General features: G+C 37.4%; 1 pseudogene; it reads right to left on the bottom strand.

Annotated features, from left to right (window-relative positions):
* Positions 1–17076: 17076 nt before the first annotated feature.
* Positions 17077–20235, bottom strand: LOC149193974 (uncharacterized; annotated as a pseudogene).
* Positions 20236–21189: the final 954 nt, after the last annotated feature.

The following is a 21189-nucleotide window of genomic DNA, read 5'->3' as shown; positions in this document are numbered from 1 at the left end:
ATGCCTCCCAAACTGGTTTATGAAGTGCAAATGAAGTATAGACCATCCTTGCCTGACAATGTCCACCATTGCAAAGAATTTGAAGATGATAATGAGCTGAATAGGTTCTTGCAAGTCATTGATGAATTTTCTGAGATGCAAATTGACCAAGAGAATGAAGCCTTGTTAGAAATCCCCCAGTCCCAGCTTAGAAATAAAATTGGTAAAGACAGCATTGTCCAGCTTCCTAGTAATCATATTCCTAAGGGCCTAATTCCTCTTGAAAGATTGTTTGACCAGAATGATGTGCCTTACAAAGCTACCCAAAAAGAAGACCAATCTACAGTTTGTAAGCATGATATAGGAAGTCCAGGTTAGCCTAAATATGTAAATCTGTCCACTCATTTGTCGGCTGATCAAAGTGTTGAATACTGCAATTTAATGAGCCAGTTTGCTGATGTGTTTGCCTGGGAGTATAGTGATATGAAAACATATGACAAGAACATAATTCAACGCAAAATCCCTCTGGAAAAAGATACTGTTCCTTTCAAACAGAAGCTGAGACCAATAAATCCTATGCTTCTTCCACTAATTGAAAAAGAAATTAAAAAGTTGTTGGCTGCCAAAATCATTGTTCCTCTTAGATATTCTAAATGGGAATCCAATCTAGTGGTGGTGAGGAAGAAGAGTGGTGAAATCATACTGTGTGTTGATTTCATAAATTTGAACAAATGCTCGAAGAAAGACAACTATCCTTTGCCAAAGATGGAGCACTTGTTGCAAAAGGTCTCAGGAGCCAAAGTGATGTCAATTTTGGATGGATTTTCAGGCTTTAATCAGATTGCTGTGCACCCAGATGATCAGGAAAATACTGCATTCACCACTCCTTGGGGCACCTTTATGTATGCCAAAATGTCATTTTGATTGATGAATGCTGGAGCCACCTTTCAGAGAGCTATAGATATAGCGTTTGTGGGAGAGAAGGATAAATTTATCCTTATCTACCTTGATGATATAACAGTTTACTCCAGCAGCCATCAAAATCATTTACAGCATTTGAAAAAAGTGTTCTTGAAGTACAGAAGGTTTGGAATTTCAGTCAATCCTAAAAAATCTCAATTTGCTTTGAATGAAGGCAAGCTGCTAGGACATATTGTGTCTGCTATAGGTGTTCAGATTGACCCAGAAAGAGTCAAAGCAATACAGACTTTTTCTTTCCCTAGATCAAAGAAGGATATTCAGTCTTTTTTGGGCAAAATAAATTTTGTCAGGAGGTTTATTCCAAATTTTGCAGAATTGGTTAAGCACGTGACCTCCATGTTGAAGAAAGGATCAGAGGTAAGATGGACTGATGCAACAAGAAAATCATTTGATTCCGTCAAAAAAGCTATTATGGAGGCTTCCACATTAATAAGTCCAAACTACATAAGGAGTTTCATATATTTCTTTTGCCTCTGAAGACACCATTGCAGCAGTTTTATTGCAGGCAGATGAAGAAGGTTCAGAACATCCAATAGCATTTTTCAGCAAGAATTTGAGGGATGTTGAACTGAGGTATGATATTATTGAAACACAGGCATATGCTCTTATTAAATCCTTAAAGGCTTTCGGATTTTATATCTTGCATTCAAAGATAGTTGCATATGTGCCCTCTGCTGCAATAAAGGATGTCTTAACACAACCTGATGTTGATAGAAGAAGGGAAAAATGGATTGCAAAGATGATAGAATTTAATATAGAGCTGAAGCCCACCAAGTTGGTCAGAGGTCAGGGGCTTGCCAAATTATTGGCTAAAGAAAATTACAGGTCTTTGGATATTGATTTCCTATGCAAAATTGCAGAAAATGGACAGACAGATATAGAAGAACAAGCAGCTGAAACAAAGGGAAAGCAATCAGTGGCCGAGAATCTAGCTTCTTGTAATTGGTATGCTGAAATAACTAATTTCTTGAGGAAGCTAGAGATCCCTTCAGGATTTACTCAAAGTCAAGCTAGAACTTTAAAACTTAGAGCAGCAAAATATTGTATCAATAATAATCTGCTCTACTGGAGGGATCCATTTGGAATATTTTTAAGGTGCCTGGACAAAGAACAATCAAAAGAAATTATGCAGCAGTTTCATAACAGCATGTGTGGAGGGCACCATTATTGGAAAACCAAAACCCATAAGATTCTCAGGGCTGGGTATTATTGGCCCACTTTATTTTCTGATGTATTTGTTTTTGTAAAATCTTGTGACAAGTGCCAAAGATTTGAAGGGAAGCAATAGTTGAAATCCCTGCCCCTAAAACCAATAATTGCAAAAGGACCATTTCAGCAGTGGGGTTTGGATTTCATTGGAGAAATCAATCCACATTCTAGTGGCCAGCATAGGTGGATATTAGTAGCCACTGATTATTTCACTAAGTGGATTGAAGCAGTCCCTATCAGGAAGGCTGATCATAATGTGGTCATCAAGTTTTTAACAGACAATATCTTCACCAGATTTGGTTATCCATAGATATTAGTCACAGATAATGCCGCAGCCTTCAGGGCCAAAGAGTTGGTGGAAATGTGTGATTCAATGGGCATCAAATTGATTCATTCCACCTCATATTATCCTCAAGGAAATGGTCTAGCAGAATCTTCTAATAAAAGTCTGATCAGGATAATTAAAAAGTTGTTAGAGGACAATAAAAAGAATTGGGACTCAAAGCTCAAGTATGCACTGTGGGCTGACAGAGTGACCATCAAAAAATCCATAGGCAATTCTCCTTTCAAGCTAGTATATGGCACTGAGGCTGTATTTCCAATTCAGCTAACTCTCCCTGTGGCAAAATTCATTCAAGAAGAGCAAGGTGAAGAAGAAGATATAACAAAGAGAATCACTGATTTATCATAAATACATCAGATTAGAGAGCAGCTGGTTGAGAAGGCTGCAGCACATCAGAGAAAGGTTAAGGAAGCCTTTGACAAGAAGGAAAAAACAAATAATTTTCAAATTGGTGACTTGGTTTTGAAATGGGATGCACTGAAGGAGAAGAAAGGCAATCATGGGAAATTTGATGCTTTCTGGACAGGGCCTTTCATCATTTCACAAGTTCAAGGGAACAACACCTTCATACTAAAAAGTATGGGAGGAGAGACAGTTTTTGATGGCCCAATTAATGGGCGGTTTTTGAAATTTTATGTTGTTTAAGCTCTTTTGGCCTTAAAGGCTATAAATAGTTTGTTTTTATCAGTTTTGTGCAGGCAAAGTAGACTCCATACCTAATGGAATACTAGGAATTTTGGTTAGTTTGTTTTCAGCTGGAAAGGCAGTGGTCTGCAGGTTCTTGAGACCTCGCAGGGAGGATCTCATCCCCAGATGGAGCCAGTGTTAGCTCTGCTATGAACTTATGCATTTGGAGAACCAAATTACTACTGTGGCAGTGTTGTTTCATGCTCGTGGTAGTTTATTTGATCTTTCCTCCTTCCCTATCATTTTCCCTACTTTCCTTAACCCCGTTATCTCCACTTTCCTCTATTATCCTTATAAACCCCATTATAATTCTATTTCCCTTTGCTCCCGGGCTTCTTTTGTTTAAAACCTTTATAAACCCTCGATGACCTTTATAAAACTATGTTAACCTATTTTTATTTTTAAACCTCGGCGTTAAAGCCCTAACCTTTTATAAGCGCGCATATAATAAAATTTATAGTCCGGCGGGCCCGTACCTATCATATCAACCCTGAGCACCTGATGTAATCCATGACCATTTGATCACGCCCGCCTTATCATCCGATAGTATACGCTTTCTCCGCTCCCACAAACCGCTCGTCCATTAGGCCGCGGGGAAAGTGGTGTCCCTGCCATCGCATCTTCCACGCGTCATCATACTATTATATCGCACCCGCCTGTATGTAAATCACCCTTGGCCATAAAGCGGTGCGGGGAAACCGCTTACCGCCCTTTTGGTACATCTCCCTGCGCGTTAACTGCTGATTATCTTTGCTGCCCGTCAACCGTCCGATCGTCAATCCTGCGATCAAATGATCCTTGTCCCACCATTCCTGTTCGCTCCCGATGGCTTCCATTCGTCAATCTCTGCCGTCTGTTTTGTCAGATCCACAGCTAATATTCAATCGCACTCCTGATTGCTCCCAGCGCTGCTCGCCAAATGATCTTGGCCGTCCATCTGAGCTATTCAATGATCAATATTCATTCGCAGGTTATCGTCCATTTTCGGGCATTTTTCATGATTTGAGCCTATTTTGTGTGCGCGAAGAAGGAAGAGACGATCCAGCAACCTGCGCATTAAATCTCTCAGCTACTGCATTCAACACAGTGTACCTTCGAAGGACAAGAAGGACCACCTTGAGCAGATAAATGATTGCAACAGTTATGGACATTTATTCATGAAACATTCCACCTATTCAAGGAGTACACCAGAGTACAGAAAGAGCCATTTTGTTCATTTAAAAACATTCAGATTGTATCAGAAGACCCATATCTAATTGTAAATGTGGTTGGTGATCCATTAAGACACCTCCACGTATAGCCTAGCAGAGATTTTTGTAAACAGATTCTATATATACTGAAAAACAAGATGTAATAGGTTGATGAATGGTTGATAAGTGTTATTCTGTTGTAAGCTTCAACTTCTTGAGACTGTAACTACTGTGAGACCTGCAATGTCTGGTCTTTATTTCTAGCTAATGCAATCTTCTTTTGATGTTAATTTCTCACTATGCACTTCTTCTTCTTGTTCCAGGCTTTGCCTGTTATACACTTATTCATGTGTTGTTAATGTTTAGCATTAGAGAGGTTGTCATCCCGCCTCTGTGTTAGGATTTAGCATGTATTATTGAATTTGTATGCAGGTTTGTGTTGTTTTAATGCCAAAGAGCTGTCATCCTATCTGTGTATTAGAAAACAGATTTACAGACCTTTTAACTGGTTGCAGTCGGCCATCACAAAGTCCTGTGCATCTGCTGGTGTGGTCAGTCTTCTCCATCATCACTTATTCCTCAAACTGTGAGTAATTGGTGGTTTAAAGCCTTGTAGTCTGGGGGTATTAACCCATGTCTGGGGTTAAGAATAGTAGGAGTGGTTATCTGGCTTGAATATGCAGCATTTGTTTCATTCATCCACCTTTTTTTCCAACTTTTTGTTGAGTTTGTAATGTTCCCGAGCATCTCCGACATACAACCTAGGAGAGTTTCTTGGGGTGATAACAAGGGAAATCGTAGGTATTAGAGTATAAAAAAAGATTACCATTTCACACTTAATGTTCGTCGATGACCTCCTATTCGGAGGCCCTATGACCTTGGCTAAATGGACTTTTATCCATCACATCATCTCTTCATTTGGTAGGGCTTCAGGATTGTGCATGAATGGTCCGAAATCACTTCTCATCCACAATGGGAACACTGATCCAGTGATAGAGGACATTAGATTTCACTTGGGTGTGGGGCTGAGACATTTGGATGAGGGGTGCACATATCTGGGTTTCATCTTGAAGCCCAACAATTATTGCATCAAGGACTGGGAGTGGTTAGTAAATAGGTTCCAAAAGAAGCTTGATGGCTAGACTTATCGATGGTTGTCTATGGGAGGTAGGATGATAATGTTAAAAGTTGTTCTTCAAAACCTTGCGGTATACTGGATGCACCTTTTCCATCTGCTAAGAAAGATCATTAAAAAGATCCAATCTACTATGCATCAATTCATTTGGAATGGGAAATTATCCCAGGGGAAGTATCATATTGTTAAATGGTCACATATTTCTAGATCCATTGAGGAAGGGGGATGGGGTATTATTGATCCAACTACCTTCAATAGTGCCCTAATCATAAAGAACATGTGGAGGGCAGTTTCAGGATCAGGCATTTGGTCAAAGATCATCACTAAAAAGTACATGTATGGACAGTCTTTCACTGCTTGGATTTTGGGAGGGGCTAAGAGGAAGACTAATTCATCATACATTTGGAGGAGTATGATGAAAAACATCTAGTGGATGATGGGATCAGTTTGGTGGGAGGTAGGGGATGGGACAATCATCAAGATTGGACTGGATGCAATTAAAGGTATGGGAGGAAACCACACTCTATCATATGGAATTCTTAATTTCCTGCATAACAAAGAGCTAATCTATCTAAATCAGATTTTCATGCATGATGCAATGTGCATTGATCACCAATCATGGAAAAGTGCCAGGGATATTCAACTATCAGAGGGGGATGTCTGTGAATGGGAAGATTATATTACCAACCTGAGAAACATGGGCATCTCTCTAAATGATCAGTAGGATCCATGTCATGGGGGGTGGGGGCACATGAAAAAGGGGCACCCTTTGGTAAAAGAAATATACAATGGAATCCCTAGGGAGGAATTGGGGCATCAGGGGAATTCCTGGATACAGAAAATTTGGAAAGGGAATATCCCCAACAAGATCAAGTGTTTCAGCTGGTTGGCTATAAAGGACAGAGTATTGACATGGAATAATTTACTTAACAAAGGACACATAGGGCCAGGGATATGCCTCCTTTGTAAGAAAAGTTGTGAGGATAATGTCCATTTATTTCTGCATTGCCCATACGTTACAACTTTTTGGAGGGGGTATTGGACACTTTTGGTATCATGCCAATGAAGCATTTCTATACATTAAGAAGCTTCTTATGGAAGTGGATCAAGTCTCATGATAGATTTCATTTTCTCCCACTATATCTCATATGGATCATATGGAGGAGCAGAAATGCACTCATTTTTTAGAACAGGAACCCGATAGTAAGGGAGGACGTAATCAAAATTGTTGCCTACTTCTTGGAGCTTGGACCAACTCATATTGCAAACAAGCATAGAAGTATCATTTGGAAAAATATATGGCATAAACTCCCTGTGGGTTTCTTCGATGGAGCATGTTGTAGGAGGAAATGTGGATGTGGGGTATACATAGTCACTAAGCCGGGAAAATGCTATCACTTTTGGTGGGAAGGGGGATAGGGCACGAACAATAAGGCAGAGATAGTGGCGCTATGGGGAGTGTTGATAGCAGGGAAATGGTTGGGATTGGAGAGCCTACAGGTCTTTGGGGATGCAAAAGGAATTATCAACTGGGCTAAGGGACAAAATAAATTCAACCCTCCGATTTTAAAAAATTGGATGAAGCGCATCAAGACGATGGTAAGCACATACCAACACATCAACATTGATCACATTTATAGAGAACAGAACTGGACAATAGATTTACTATCCAAAAGAGGCATTGGGAAAGAACCTGGTAAGGTTTTTTTTACAGTTTTTGATCATGGGGTTAAGACAAATGCGGGAAGCATTAACTTCTCGAAGAGTTAGAAGACAATGCTGAGTAATATTGGATGCACGAGACTTTTTTATTATAAGAAGATGAATACATTTTGTGTTTTCTTTTTTATCATTAAGTGGTATATGGACTAAGTAGGATTGATAGTGAACTACAAAACTTAAGTACCTAGAACTAGAAGATGGTTAGCGAAAATGACACAATTATCACTGTCTTTTTGGAAGTGTTGTATGCTGAAGAGACAGGCTGTAAACAAGATCCATGACATATGTACTATCTGTTTTTATATTAATACAGAAGCGTTTTTTTTTTCTTAAAAAAATGTTACTTTTAATATCAAAATAAGAATTCAGACTTGAAAACCTTTAATTTCATTCATACTATTATACTAGAAATATTTACACATCATTAAATCTAAATTTTTTATATTTCAAAAAATAGATATTCCACATACTCTATTTTTAAATAAACTAAATTTAATTTTAAAATAAACTAAATTTAATTTTATCTTTTTATAGGTAAATAACAAAATAATAATAATAATAATAAATTCCACATTATTAAAATATAAATCATCCGTAATATTTTATATTTTGAAAATAAAAAATCTAAAAAATACAATTTTAAACTAAACTAAACATATTTACGTGGTAAAACGTTTCCCTCGAAAACCACATGTCTTTCATGCAATCCTGCCAACAGCTGCGTTGGTCTTCCACTGGCCCATGCAATTTTGCCCAAATGTGCGTGCCTCCTCAACTGGCACATGCCAGCTGTAACCTTACAAATTTTTGCTTTCTTCTTCTCCCTGAGTGGACATTGGGTAGATTGAGGGCGAGCGCTATCCACCCGATGGCGTAGCATTTAGCATTCTATTAGTCTGGTATTTCATGCATTACCTGATTCTTAATGCCTGCGTTTTCAGAAGATTTATGGTTTGTTATTAGCTCTTTAAAATTTACTAGGTGCAGTGATTGAAGATAGAAAATCACTTTGTGGGAATTAAAAAATTGGTCGTTAACTAAATTAAATGTCAAACCTCACACCATTTTGATGATAAGTATTTTACTGTGACTGTACAATAGTCTACCCACATTCAGTGTATTATATTTTAACCCATAAATATTTTTTATCAAACAACTTGCATTATATAAATAAAATCTTGTGTGTTAAAACATTGCTATACTGCCATTTTATTTGACATTCATCTTGGTGTTTGTAATTATTAAATTTATACAGTTATGCTTACACTCTGAAGTTGGACAAGAAGACGGGTGTATATAACTTTGGAGTGGTTCTACTTACGTTGATTATGGGCAAAACGACAGTGGAAGTATGTGAATGTGAAGAGAGGAGACCAAATATATATGTTATTTGTGGTTTTATTTAGATTAAAAGAACACTTGTCTCGTGTGTCAATGGTTTTTGATTTGAATGGTTGACATTGGAGTTGGTCATTTCATTCACCCAAATTTAATGCCTTATCATAATAAGACTAAAAGAATAGGGGTGACTACAAAAATAAGGGCCCCGTTGGAGTCTAAACTCCAGTTCCAATTTTAAATTCCTATTCAATTTTTAATAGTCTCCCAAAGTCTCCATCCTCAATTGAAGTATGAATATGTGACTTCCTATCTATTACATATATCTAGAAAAATTATCCCCTCTAAAAATAATAATATCCATTTTGTCATTTTTAATTTTTTTATAACATATAATTAATTAATTATAAGCATACCCATAACATAACCCTTTAGAGTTCAAGTGTTTTGGGAAAACCTATATTATTACTTCCGTGAAAGTTTGAAGTAGTTAGAAGGCTCTCCTTTTTTATGGGATTGTTGGTCCGGAGAGCACCCTAAAGTTTTTGTACTTTTTTTAAATTAAATTTTTATTAATTATATTAAAATTTAGGTGTATAATTAATAGTTGATGTGTATTTTTTTTAAAATTAAATATTTATTATTTATATGAAAATTTAGGTGTATAATTAATAGTTAATGTGTTTTTTTAAGTTTAAAATTTGAAAAAATATTTTCATTAAAAAATTCAAAATTAAGATGCATTTAAGTTGATTAATTTTGAATTCCCTAGGCAAATAAGATAAGCTAAAGAGAGAGTTCTGAATTTTCTGGGGAGAAATGATAGTAGCAACGGATTTGAAAGCAAATGATATGGCCTTGCTTGGTCTTCTAAGCCTCTCGACGCCCAAGCGTAACTGGCTCAAGCTCATCTGCCTCGGCGCGGTTGGTCACATGACTAAGCCCCTCCGCCGCGCAGACAAAGCCACAGCCGAGCGCGTATTGCGTTTTCTGGAGCTCATTTCGGCCTGTGCGGAGGGTAGGGTTTTGATCAGGGACCATCCCCAGTGCGTCCAGACGATCGTGCAGAAAATGCTCAAAGTGTCTGATTCCGCGACGGAGCACTGCGTTATGATTCTGTGGGCCGTCTGCTACCTGTTGCCCGATCAGAGGGCCCGCAATGCCGTTCAAGAATCCATCAGAATGACCAAAATCTTGTTGTTAATGCAAAGTAATTGCTCGCCGGAGGTCAGGCAAAAGGCAGGGGATCTGCGGTCACTGAAAAACCCCAGATCCGCCATGAATCATTCAGATTGGGCTCTCAATAGACAGATCGGCCAAGATCTTGCAGGTCTGACACCCCGGATGGAAAATCGCCATGGCAGATCTGCTCTAGGAAGCACAAGAAGCCCTGGCACTGGGTCTAGGCACTTCTTTGACTCCTTTCAGATCCAAATTTCTCAGCCTACAGGCAGAACCATCCTGCAATGGGTCAGTTCTTCAGATCTGGTGCTGGATCTCAAACTGGATCTAGAACGACGGATTGGGATCCCTTTAGGCCTTCAGAGACTTCTCTTTCAAGCTAAACAACTTGAAGAACTTATTCCCCTCCCTTCTTACAGCATTACCAGGAACAGCTCTTTGGTGGTAACCCTTCGTCTGAGAGGAGATGCAGTGGGACAGTCATCCTCTACTTGTCCATTCTCATACAAAGATGCAGTACACTCTGAGAACCCCAAACCCCCGGTGGCCCTTAAACCTAAAACCTTTTTGGTGGATAAGATAGAAGAAGTTCCCTTTGTTGAAATCACCCATGAAGAGCTTGCAACCCAACTTCAAGAATTTGCAGAAAGAGCTGTCATTTGCAAATTTAACGGACTGTGGCCGCGAACTCAGGATCTCTATGCATGGATCCATGCAAACTGGACTCATCATTGTAAGGTCAGTTTTTGTTCAAAAGGTTACTTCATTGTTCTATTTGCTAATAGTAAGCATTATGAAAAGGCCTTAGAAGAATGCCCTTGGTTCATGGGAACTGTGGGGCTCTTCTTGACTCCTTGTTCCCAGATTTTGATCCAACAACTGCAGTCATTACTAGGACACCTGTATGGATTAGGCTTCCAAACTTTCCTGCCCACTTATGGCATACTCGTGTCTATAGAGCTATAGGCAACACCTTGGGCAGTTTCATGATGGGAGACTATTGGCGGGAATCCAAAGGTCTCTACTCATATGCTAGAATATGTGTGGAGTTAGATTTGAGCAAAGGAATTCTAGACCAAATCAATCTCAAGATAAACGACTTTTTCTGGTCCCAGACACTAGATTACGAAAATACTACATTCCGTTGCTGCCATTGCCACCAATCAGGGCATTTGTAGAACACTTGCCCATCACGCCCGACAAAAAAGAATAAGGATAACCTCTCCAAGCCCAAGTCCAAACGATGGGCTCCTTGCTCTCCACCTCCAGTCGTGGATTCTGATTCCTCCAGCTCTGAAGATGAAAGTAGCGATGCAGAAATGGATCAAGCCCCTCATCCTGTGGTCCCTTCCACCGATGGTCCGGCGCAGTCCTCCGACACAGCCACCGCTCAGAAACGCGTCCATTTGACCTCCTCCTCTGATTCAGAAAAGGAGGGCTCCCCTGTGGAGAACCCCAATCTTCAAGTGGTTATTGCTCATTCACCCCACGACGGTTGGGTCGAAGTCAAAAAAAGGAAAGAGAAAAAGCTTCGTGTTGAGGCTTCTACCCATTCTGGGTAGAAGTCAGTCTTCTTTTGCATCCAGCCATATGTTGTAGCTTCTTGCTTGTTTCACTTCCTCTTCGGAACCGAGGTTGATAGTCCTATCATTTTCGGTTGCTGGTTTTCTGTCTCTCTTGAATGTATCTTCTTGTACCATATTTTTTATTAATAGAATTAGTCTAATTCAGAAAAAAAAAAAAAAAAAAAAAAAATAAATAAATTAAAAATAAAAATGATATAATTTTATAAATAAAGTGTAAAATTAAAATGATATAATTTTATATTTAAATATATGATATTGAAAAATTATTATAGTAATTTTCAAAAAAAATATCGCTAAAGCACAGAACAAAGTTACAAAAAGGTACCAAATGACACATTTAGGTCTCATATACCAATTTGATGACACATTTAGGTCTCATATACCAATTTGGTGTCTGCTCATTTTATTTTAACTCAAGTTTATATCTAGCAATTTTGAATCTTAGTAGTTTATTTTTCTTTGTAATGGTCATACACAGAACAAAGTTACAAAAAGGTACCAAATGACACATTTAGGTCTCATCCACCAATTTGGTGTCTACTCATTTTATTTTGACTCAACAAACACTGTTTATATCTAGCAATTCTGCATCTTAGTAGTTTATTTTTCTTTGTAATGGTCATGTGTTCATCCTGATACCAAACACTCAAGTTGTGTGTTATCTGCAAGTTTGGTCGATAGTGAGAACATTTGACCAACCTCAGAAGTATATCTAGCAATTCCGCATCTTAGTAGTTTATTTTTCTTTGTAATGGTCATGTGTTCATCCTGATACCAAACACTCAAGTTGTGTGTTATCTGCAAGTTTGGTCGATAGTGAGAACATTTGACCAACCTCAGAAGTACAAGCCCTTTGTTCATAGCTGCAACGTGAGGGGCGGTGTTACAGTAGGAAACATTTTGTTTACTAATTTTTATCTTCAATGATTCTTTATATGTCACAATACTTCTCGAATTTATACATTACAACGTTTTCTTTACAACATCTGGTATAATGGCTAGTTATATAACCAAAATAACAATAAAATTGAAAATAAATATCACAATATTTATAAAAAATTAGTTTATAAGAGCTAGATATATTCTTTACAACATCCATATAGCGCAACTTTTTATTTAACTTACGTGTTTAACTAATTTGACTTATCAACATATTTAGTTTTGTGAATATTTACATGATTAAAAAAAGGTCCGTTACAAATGGTTTCGAATGTAATGAATTATAACTAGCAACTGTCCCAAAAGGTACAAAGAGAGGCCGATAGGATTATTAAATTGGAATTGTTGAATTTTTGTAGAAGAGTTAAATTGGTTTGTGGAAAACCTTGTTTTCTTGGACTTGATCATTGTGCAATTACTTTTCTTTACATGTTTTGTTTATATCTATATTACAAGGAACACATTCAATGTGTTCAATGTACATCGCATATCAGGAACACATTTACTCTACATTGTGCATCTTGGCTCTCTGCTTTGTACATTTCTCTGCAGCTTGTAGAAAATTGAGGTAGCAACCTCTTGTAGGTTGGAGTCTACAGAAACAATAAGGAAGAGTAGGAGCTCGTCTTTGCATCAGAACAATAATAAAATTGTGGTTTTCTCCTTTTATGGATTTTCCACATATATCTGGTGTCAATATGTGTTATTATTATCTGATGTTTTGGTTTTCATATTAATTGTTGTTCACATATTCAATCTAATGGTCATCATTTGTTAAGTTGCTCACATAATGGTTCAGTTAATGAAATTAATGAATATAATTTTAATGTCTATGAATATACTAAACAGATTCGCCCCTCTCACTTTAGTCAAATTTTCATCACATAAATATCATTATCTTATCTTATCTTATCTTATCTTTTATGTTTTCTTTTTCCATTATTAAAATCCTTAGATATCGTTTACTACATATCTACCGTTTAGTATTTTCGTTTAATATTGTACTGGAAGCTACTAGTAATTGGCAGCCTTAGGCAGACTCAGATGGCATTTCTTGAACTGCAGTCTTTTGGTGTGAAGCCTTTCGTAACTATGCAGCATTCACGACAACATTAATATTAATACAAATTGTCCAATGTCTCTGGAGAAAAAGATACAATCGAAAACATTGAAATGCCCTTGATATTGATATCGAGAGTACAGAATAGACTGCAAGATGCAATGTAAAAACAAGAAGAATAATGTGCCAGAAAAAGCCCTGATACGGATCTAAGCAAAAGATGCGACCGGAGTATCAGGCAAGATACCCACTATTGCCTAATAGACTTGAGACAGCATAGAACCCCACGAGTCAAAAACCAGAGAATTATGAACTTCTCAGAGTACAGAGTACAGATCGGAGTGTTAAAGATACAATCTAAAACATTGATATGCGCTTGATTTTGATATCGAGAGTACAGAGCAGACTGCAAGATGCAATGTAAAAACAAGAACAATAATGTGCCAGAAAAGGCCCTTCATTTCAATAGCACTGATACGCGATGTACAGAGCAGAGAGCCAAAGATGCACAATGTAAAAACCCAAAGCATGTGAGTCCAAGAAAAGTCCTTTAAATCAACAACACATCGATACGCTGTTATAAGATATTCAGAGTAGGGCAGAGAACAAATTTGCAATATAAAAACACGAAGCATATGGTGCGACCTGAGTATCAGGCAAGATACCCACTATTGCATAATAGACTTAATACAGCATAGAACCCCACGAGTCAAAAACCAGAGAATTATGAACTTCTCAGAGTACAGAGTACAGATCAGAGTGTTAAAGATACAATCTAAAACATTGATATGCGCTTGATATTGATATCGAGAGTACAGAGCAGACTGCAAGATGCAATGTAAAAACAAGAACAATAATGTGCCAGAAAAGGCCCTTCATTTCAATAACACTGATACGCGATGTACAGAGCAGAGAGCCAAAGATGCACAATGTAAAAACCCAAAGCATGTGAGTCCAAGAAAAGTCCTATAAATCAACAACACATCGATATGCTGTTATAAGATATTCAGAGTAGGGCAGAGAACAAATTTGCAATATAAAAACACGAAGCATATGGTGCAGGACAAGCCCTACCCTTTTGCAGAGCAGACTACTGCAAAGATCCAATGTAAAAACTAAAAGCATATGGTGCAAGGAAAACCATTCCCATTTCAGAAAACAAAAACTTATGTGCGATATCAAACCAATTAATTTTATTATCTGGACCTTCTGCACATGTATGTGGATCTGACCAAAAGACCAAACCAGAGTCTCAGGCAAAGAACCCACATTGCATAATTGATTTGATACAGCGTAGAAATCCACACGAGGTAAAAACCCAAGTTCTGAGAGTACAGATACAGAGCAGAGTGTTTAGATATAATAATGTGAAACCCATTGATATGCTCTTGGTATAGATATTCAAAGTACAGAGCAAAGTGCAAAGATACACCGTAAACACACACAGCATATGGGGAAAGCCTTTCCATTTCAGAAAAACCATTGGAAATCCACCTTGTTGTGAGAACTACTTTTCTGAACGAAAATTTCTGTGAAATAAAAACACCCATTGTTAATGTTTATTGAATATTCCAGACCTCCCTAGATAGGATACGGATCTAAGCAAAAGATGAAACCGGAGTATCAGGCAAGATACCCACTATTGCATAGAACCCCACGAGTCAAAAACCAGAGAATTATGAACTTCTCAGAGTACAGATGAGAGTGTTAAAATACAATTTAAAAACCTACAGATCAGAGTATTTAGATACAATGTAAAACCCTAACACATTGATATGACCCAATCTCTAACTTTCTTACATAACATCATTATGCTTACAAGTACTCCAAATCCAATCCCTATGCCCAACCCCACTGCAATCAATGATACATGATACATGTTTATTGACACTACTCAACCATGTCTCACTAACACCTTTCATTGTGCTTTTTTGAGATTGTTTTTCTTTTTCCTTGCATGCTTGTAGAGGAAAACCACATAAACACTTGTTACTTTGAAATGAAGTAAAATTGAAAGTGTCAAATTGTGTTCCTTTTGGGATCCTCTCAGAGTACAGATTAGAGTGTTAAAATACAATTTAAAAACCTACAGATCAGAGTATTTAGATACAATGTAAAACCCTAACACATTGATATGCTCTTCATATAGATATTCAGAGTACAAATCAATGTGCAAAGATACAATTTAAAGATACACAACATATGGTGCAAGAAAAGCCATTTCCATTTCAGTAAAGCCATTCCAGGTGAAATGACAAAACACCCATTAAAATTTATGCAATATTCTAGACATATTCTAGACCTTCTAAGATATGTATCTAACTAAATGATAAAACTGGAGTTTCAGGCAGGCACCAACTATTGCATAACAGACTTGATACAGAATCGAATCTCACAGAGGTAAAAACCAAAGTACTCAGACTAAAGAGAAATGTTAAGATACAATGGAAAAAACTAACATATTCGTATGCTTTTGAGATAGATATTCGAGTACAGATCAAAATGCAAAGATACAATTTAAAAATACACAGCATATGATGCAAGAAAAGCCATTTCCATTTCAGAAAATCCATTGCAGGTTCACAAAGCCATTTCCATTTCAGTAAAGCCATTCCAGGTGAAATGACAAAACACCCATTAAAATTTATGCAATATTCCAGACCTCCTAAGATATGTATCTAACTAAATGATAAAACTGGAGTTTCAGGCAGGCACCCACTATTGCATAACAGACTTGATACAGAATCGAATCTCATAGAGGTAAAAACCAAAGTACTCAGACTACAGAGAAATGTTAAGATACAATGGAAAAAACTAACATATTCGTATGCTTTTGAGATAGATATTCGAGTACAGATCAAAATGCAAAGATACAATTTGAAAATACACAGCATATGGTGCAAGAAAAGCCATTTCCATTTCAGAGAATCCATTGCAGGTTCACCTTTTTGTGAGATTATTCCTTTTTTTTAACACGTAACTTCTGTGAAATGCCAAAAAACCATTCACATTTATTGAATATCAAACGATAAATCTGTAGTCTCGGGCAAGGTACCACTATTTCACAAGTGACTTGTCACAGCATAGAAACCCACATGAGGTAAAAACGAGAGTACTTGGAGCACAAAATGCAGAGAGAAATGTTAAGATACAATGTTAAAAACTAACACATTGATATACTTTTCATATAGATATTCGAAGATACAAGACATACAGCATATGGTGCAAGAAGTTCGAAGATAATTGATTTTCTTTCCATGCAGCCATGCCACGGAGCCAAGAACTTGGAGGTGAAAAGAAGGCAACTCAACCGATTTTCTTTCAATGCACAGTAGAACTCGGAGGTGAAAAGAAGGCAACTCAACCGATATTTGGAAAAAGCAGTCAAAGTGCACTGCATGCTTGCTAGATGCGATGCGCAGCGAGGGATAATGAATCAAACACTTCAAATCAACAGTTGAAAGTGTCTCACCTGATCAAACGGAGCAGGGTAAAACTATAGACGATTGTTGATTCATAGGAAGGTCTATCGGCCTAATTATAAACGAGCTATAAAATTTGGTATGCAACATGTTAAATATATAAAAGTAATGATGAAATAGTACTTTTTTTAAATTTAAATTAAAATATAAGAAATATGTAGTAATATGAATAATTATATTATTTATTATCAAATATATAACATATATTTGTCTTATTGGGATACACTGTGAACCATTTACATATTATTTTGGGAATCTATACACTCCATAAAATGGTTGTATTTTTGGAGGTATGACCCAATCTCTAACTTCCTTACATAACATCATTATGCTTACAAGTACTCCAAATCCAATCCCTATGCCCAACCCCACTGCAATCAATGATACATGTTTATTGACACGACTCAACCATGTCTCACTAACACCTTTCATTGTGCTTTTTTGAGATTGTTTTTCTTTTTCCTTGCATGCTTGTAGAGGAAAACCACATAAACACTTGTTACTTTGAAATGAAGTAGAATTGAAAGTGTCAAATTGTGTTCCTTTTGGGATCCTCCCACAAAGTTTGTTGGATGAAATATCCAAAGATGTAAGCTTAGTTAAAGTAGAGAGCTCTTGAGGGATCTTGCCACTCAAATCATTATTGGCCAAGTCCAATTGTTCCAAAGAAGATATTTCACCAATAGATGCAGGTATTTTCCCTTCTAGCCGGTTCCTTGATAAATTTAACAACCGTAGGCTACTGAGATTTCCTATGCTTGGAGGTATTTCTCCCACAAGATTATTGTTGGACAAGTCCAATATTGTGTTTGTGGACAACACATATGTTAGAGTGTACTGATATCCCTTGATGACGATTTCTAGATCCTCATAGAGTGTATTACCACTGAGTTTGGAAGAACCGGCAATTTTGAATCCTTGGAGTCTTTGAAGATTGGGTGGTATCCTTCCACTAATTTTGTTGTTGGATAAATCCAACACTTGCAATTGGGTCAGACTTGTGATGTTTGAAGGAATATCCCCATGAAGTTTATTATAACTGACACTTAAAACTCTCAACTCATGAAAGGATGCAAGGCACCCAAGTAGTTGACATATGAATTCATTTCTACTTAAATCTAGTAGTTGAAGTTGGGTGCATTGAGCCAAAGAATTAGGGAGAGTTTGAAAGAAGTTATTAGAATAAATTGAAAGAACCTTCAAGGAAACAGTAAATCTTATGTCTAGATTTCCACTCATTTGTTCTCAGACACCTTCAACCTTTGTAACATGGTGCATTTACTTAAAGTTGGTGGTATTGTCCCTGACAAGAAGTTGTTAGTCAACACTAAATTCTTCAAAGACTTGCAGTTGCCTAGAGATGCAGGAATCTTTCCATTCAACTTGTTTTTGGATAATTCTAACACTTTTAGTCCCACACATTGGCCAATATGATGTGGGATTGGTCCATCAAGATTGTTTTCATATATAACTAATTGTTGAAGTGAAACCAAAGCACTAATACTTTCAGGAATGTTGCCGGAAATATTATTTGAATGTAAGTAGAAGATTCTAAGAGAGTGAAGCTTTCCTATACTAGTTGGAATTGTATTTGTAAAATTGTTTCTATCTAAATAAAGTTGTTCAAGCTTCTTCAAATTGGTAATTCCTCCATGTATTTTTCCACTCAACTTGTTTGTGCCAAGACTAAGGAAGGTCAACTCACTCAATTGTGTAATGGCTTTAGGTATACCTCCAGTCAAGCTATTGGCACCAAGATTGAGGAAAGTAATCTTTGTCAAATTACCAATGGATTCAGGAATTGGCCCAATAAAATTGTTATAACTAATAGACAATCTTTGGAGAGAGGTGCAGTTGCTCAAAATGGAAGGGATGGGACCAGTCAACCTATTTGTACCTAGATTCAGTTTAGTAAGCTGACTCAAATTGCCAATGGAGGAAGGGATGGGACCAGTCAACCTATTTGTACCTAGATTCAGTGTAGTAAGCTGACTCAAATTGCCAATGAAGGAAGGGATGGGACCAGTCAACCTATTTGTACCTAGATTCAGTTTAGTAAGCTGACTCAAATTGCCAATGGATTCAGGAATGCTACCAGAAATATTATTTGAATTCAAGTAGAAGATTCTAAGAGAGTGAAGCTTTCCTATACTAGTTGGAATTGTATTTGTAAAATTGTTTCTATCTAAATAAAGTTGTTTAACCTTCGTCAAATTGACAACTCCTTTGGGTATTTTCCCACTCAACTTGTTTGTGCCAAGATTAAGGTAGGTCAACTCACTTAATTGTGTAATGGCTTTAGGTATACCACTAGTGAAGTTATTTACACCTAAATTTAAGCGAGTAAGCTGACTCAAATTACCAATGGATTCGGGAATGTGACCACTTAGTAAGATGCCTTCTAGGGATAAATAAGATAAGTTTTTGATCAGACCTAAAACTTCAGGGATTGGCCCAATAAACTTGTTATAACCGATGGACAATTTTTGGAGAGAGGTGCAGTTGCTCAAAATGGGAGGGATGTGACCGGTGAGTGAGTTGCCATCCAAGGAAAGATATGATAGACTTTTCATCAAACCCAAAAAGAAAGGGATTGGACCCGTGAGATTGTTGAATTGAAGGGACAACAATCGGAGAGAAGTGCAGTTGCCAGAGAAGTTGGAATACTTCCACTGAGGCTATTACGGTCCAAGCGAACATGTTCCAATCTGAGTAGGTGACCGAATCCTGTTGGTATAGTCCCTGTCAAACTGTTTGCTGAAAGTTGGATGCATTGAAGCCGTGTGCAATTACACAGTGCCTTTGGAATAGAACCGTGAAGCAAATTAAAGCTGAGGTCCAGCAATCCCAGCGCCTTTAGTTGCCCAAACTCCGGTGGAACTATTCCTGTCAAATTATTCTGGGAAAGATTCAGAATTCTTAATAAAGAGAGACTGCCGAGAGAGGGTGATATCCTACCTTGCAATCCTAATCCAGGCAGTATTATGGCAGTCACCCGTTTTGTGCGCCTTCGGCAGAAAATGCCATTCCAGGAGCACACGTTATGGGAGTTTTCTGCCGTCCAGTTGAGCAGCGATGCATTCGGATCCGATGTGAGCGCCTTTCTGAAAGACAAAAGGGCCTCTAAGTCCCTTTGATCGCCAGTATCCACGGATGAAGATCTGAATTCAGACTGCTCCAGATTGCCTTCGTCTTCCTTTAAAACGAAATCATGGGGCGGAAAAGAAGCACTTCCACCCATATACGGCTGATCATGGAATAAACCATGTTGCCTGTGAATATGTGAGGAATAAGTAACAGTGGCTGCAGGGACAGTAGTTAATGCGAGGCTCACAAAGCACATAAGAATCGTCATCGCCATAATACCTTTCTCCATTTCTCTCTTTCCCAATCCTAACGACTTGAAAGGGTTGCCTGTGAATTCCCTGGTGTGCAATCACACATATAAATATCGCAGTTCTCATATCGAGTCTTTGAAGCCAAAGCCGAAAGTATGCAGTCATGACAGGTGTGACGCAAGTTGCGGAAAGTGATGAAAAAGCTAAAGGCCAAAGGCTCTTGCGCCCAAAGTATGCAGTAGTGACAGGTGTAACACAAATGGCGGAAACTGACTAAAAGCTAAAGGGCAAGGGCTCTTGTTTGTTTCTGAATAACCCGTCAAGATACGATTCTCATCCACCAAATCGTCGTCGTTGAGGCTCTCTCCTGGAAATTTCCACACCACGCCATGCATATCAATGCATCTACCGAAAACGATATGCAACTCGGAAAGCCTTTCCCTAATGCAACTTGGGATGCTATTAAAGAAAACTTCGAAAATTTATTCGTAAATTCATGATTACTCTAAAAAAAAATAAAAAATTGTTTGATACTCTTATCAATTAAACCATTAAAAAAAGTTATAAGAATTATTTTTCTTTAATTTGAATTTGGTTGGTGTTCTAAATAAAATTTTCAAAAATTATAAACACTCATTCATCCATTCCTCTTTCCAAAACGGAAAATAGCATTATTGATTTTGTTATGGAAATATGGACATCTGGTTGGAACACACCCTATTAAATATCAATGTATTTAATTTATTTTAAATATTACGTAATACTCAAATCAAAATTACCTGTGGTGTATTAAGCTTAGAAGCTATAATTTACCTTTTTTTAAGCTATCTTTAAGCAAAATTTCAAAATACTTAAATATTACGTAATACTTGAATCAAAATTACCTCTGGCGTATTAAGCTATCTTATTGTGCTCAGAACATCTTTACGGGAAATCTATGAATTTTATCCATTCACGAATTTTACCAATTCGCTTTACATCATGAATGTTGATGGTTTTTCATTTTAAGATAATGAAA

Source organism: Pinus tabuliformis, chromosome 2_2 (genome assembly GCF_031772625.1).
Source record: "Pinus tabuliformis cultivar Carrire ecotype Pingquan chromosome 2_2, CPIR1, whole genome shotgun sequence".
Taxonomy (NCBI): Eukaryota; Viridiplantae; Streptophyta; class Pinopsida; order Pinales; family Pinaceae; genus Pinus; species Pinus tabuliformis.
Note: the sequence above shows the minus strand (reverse complement) of the source record. Positions and strands in the feature narration are given on the sequence as shown.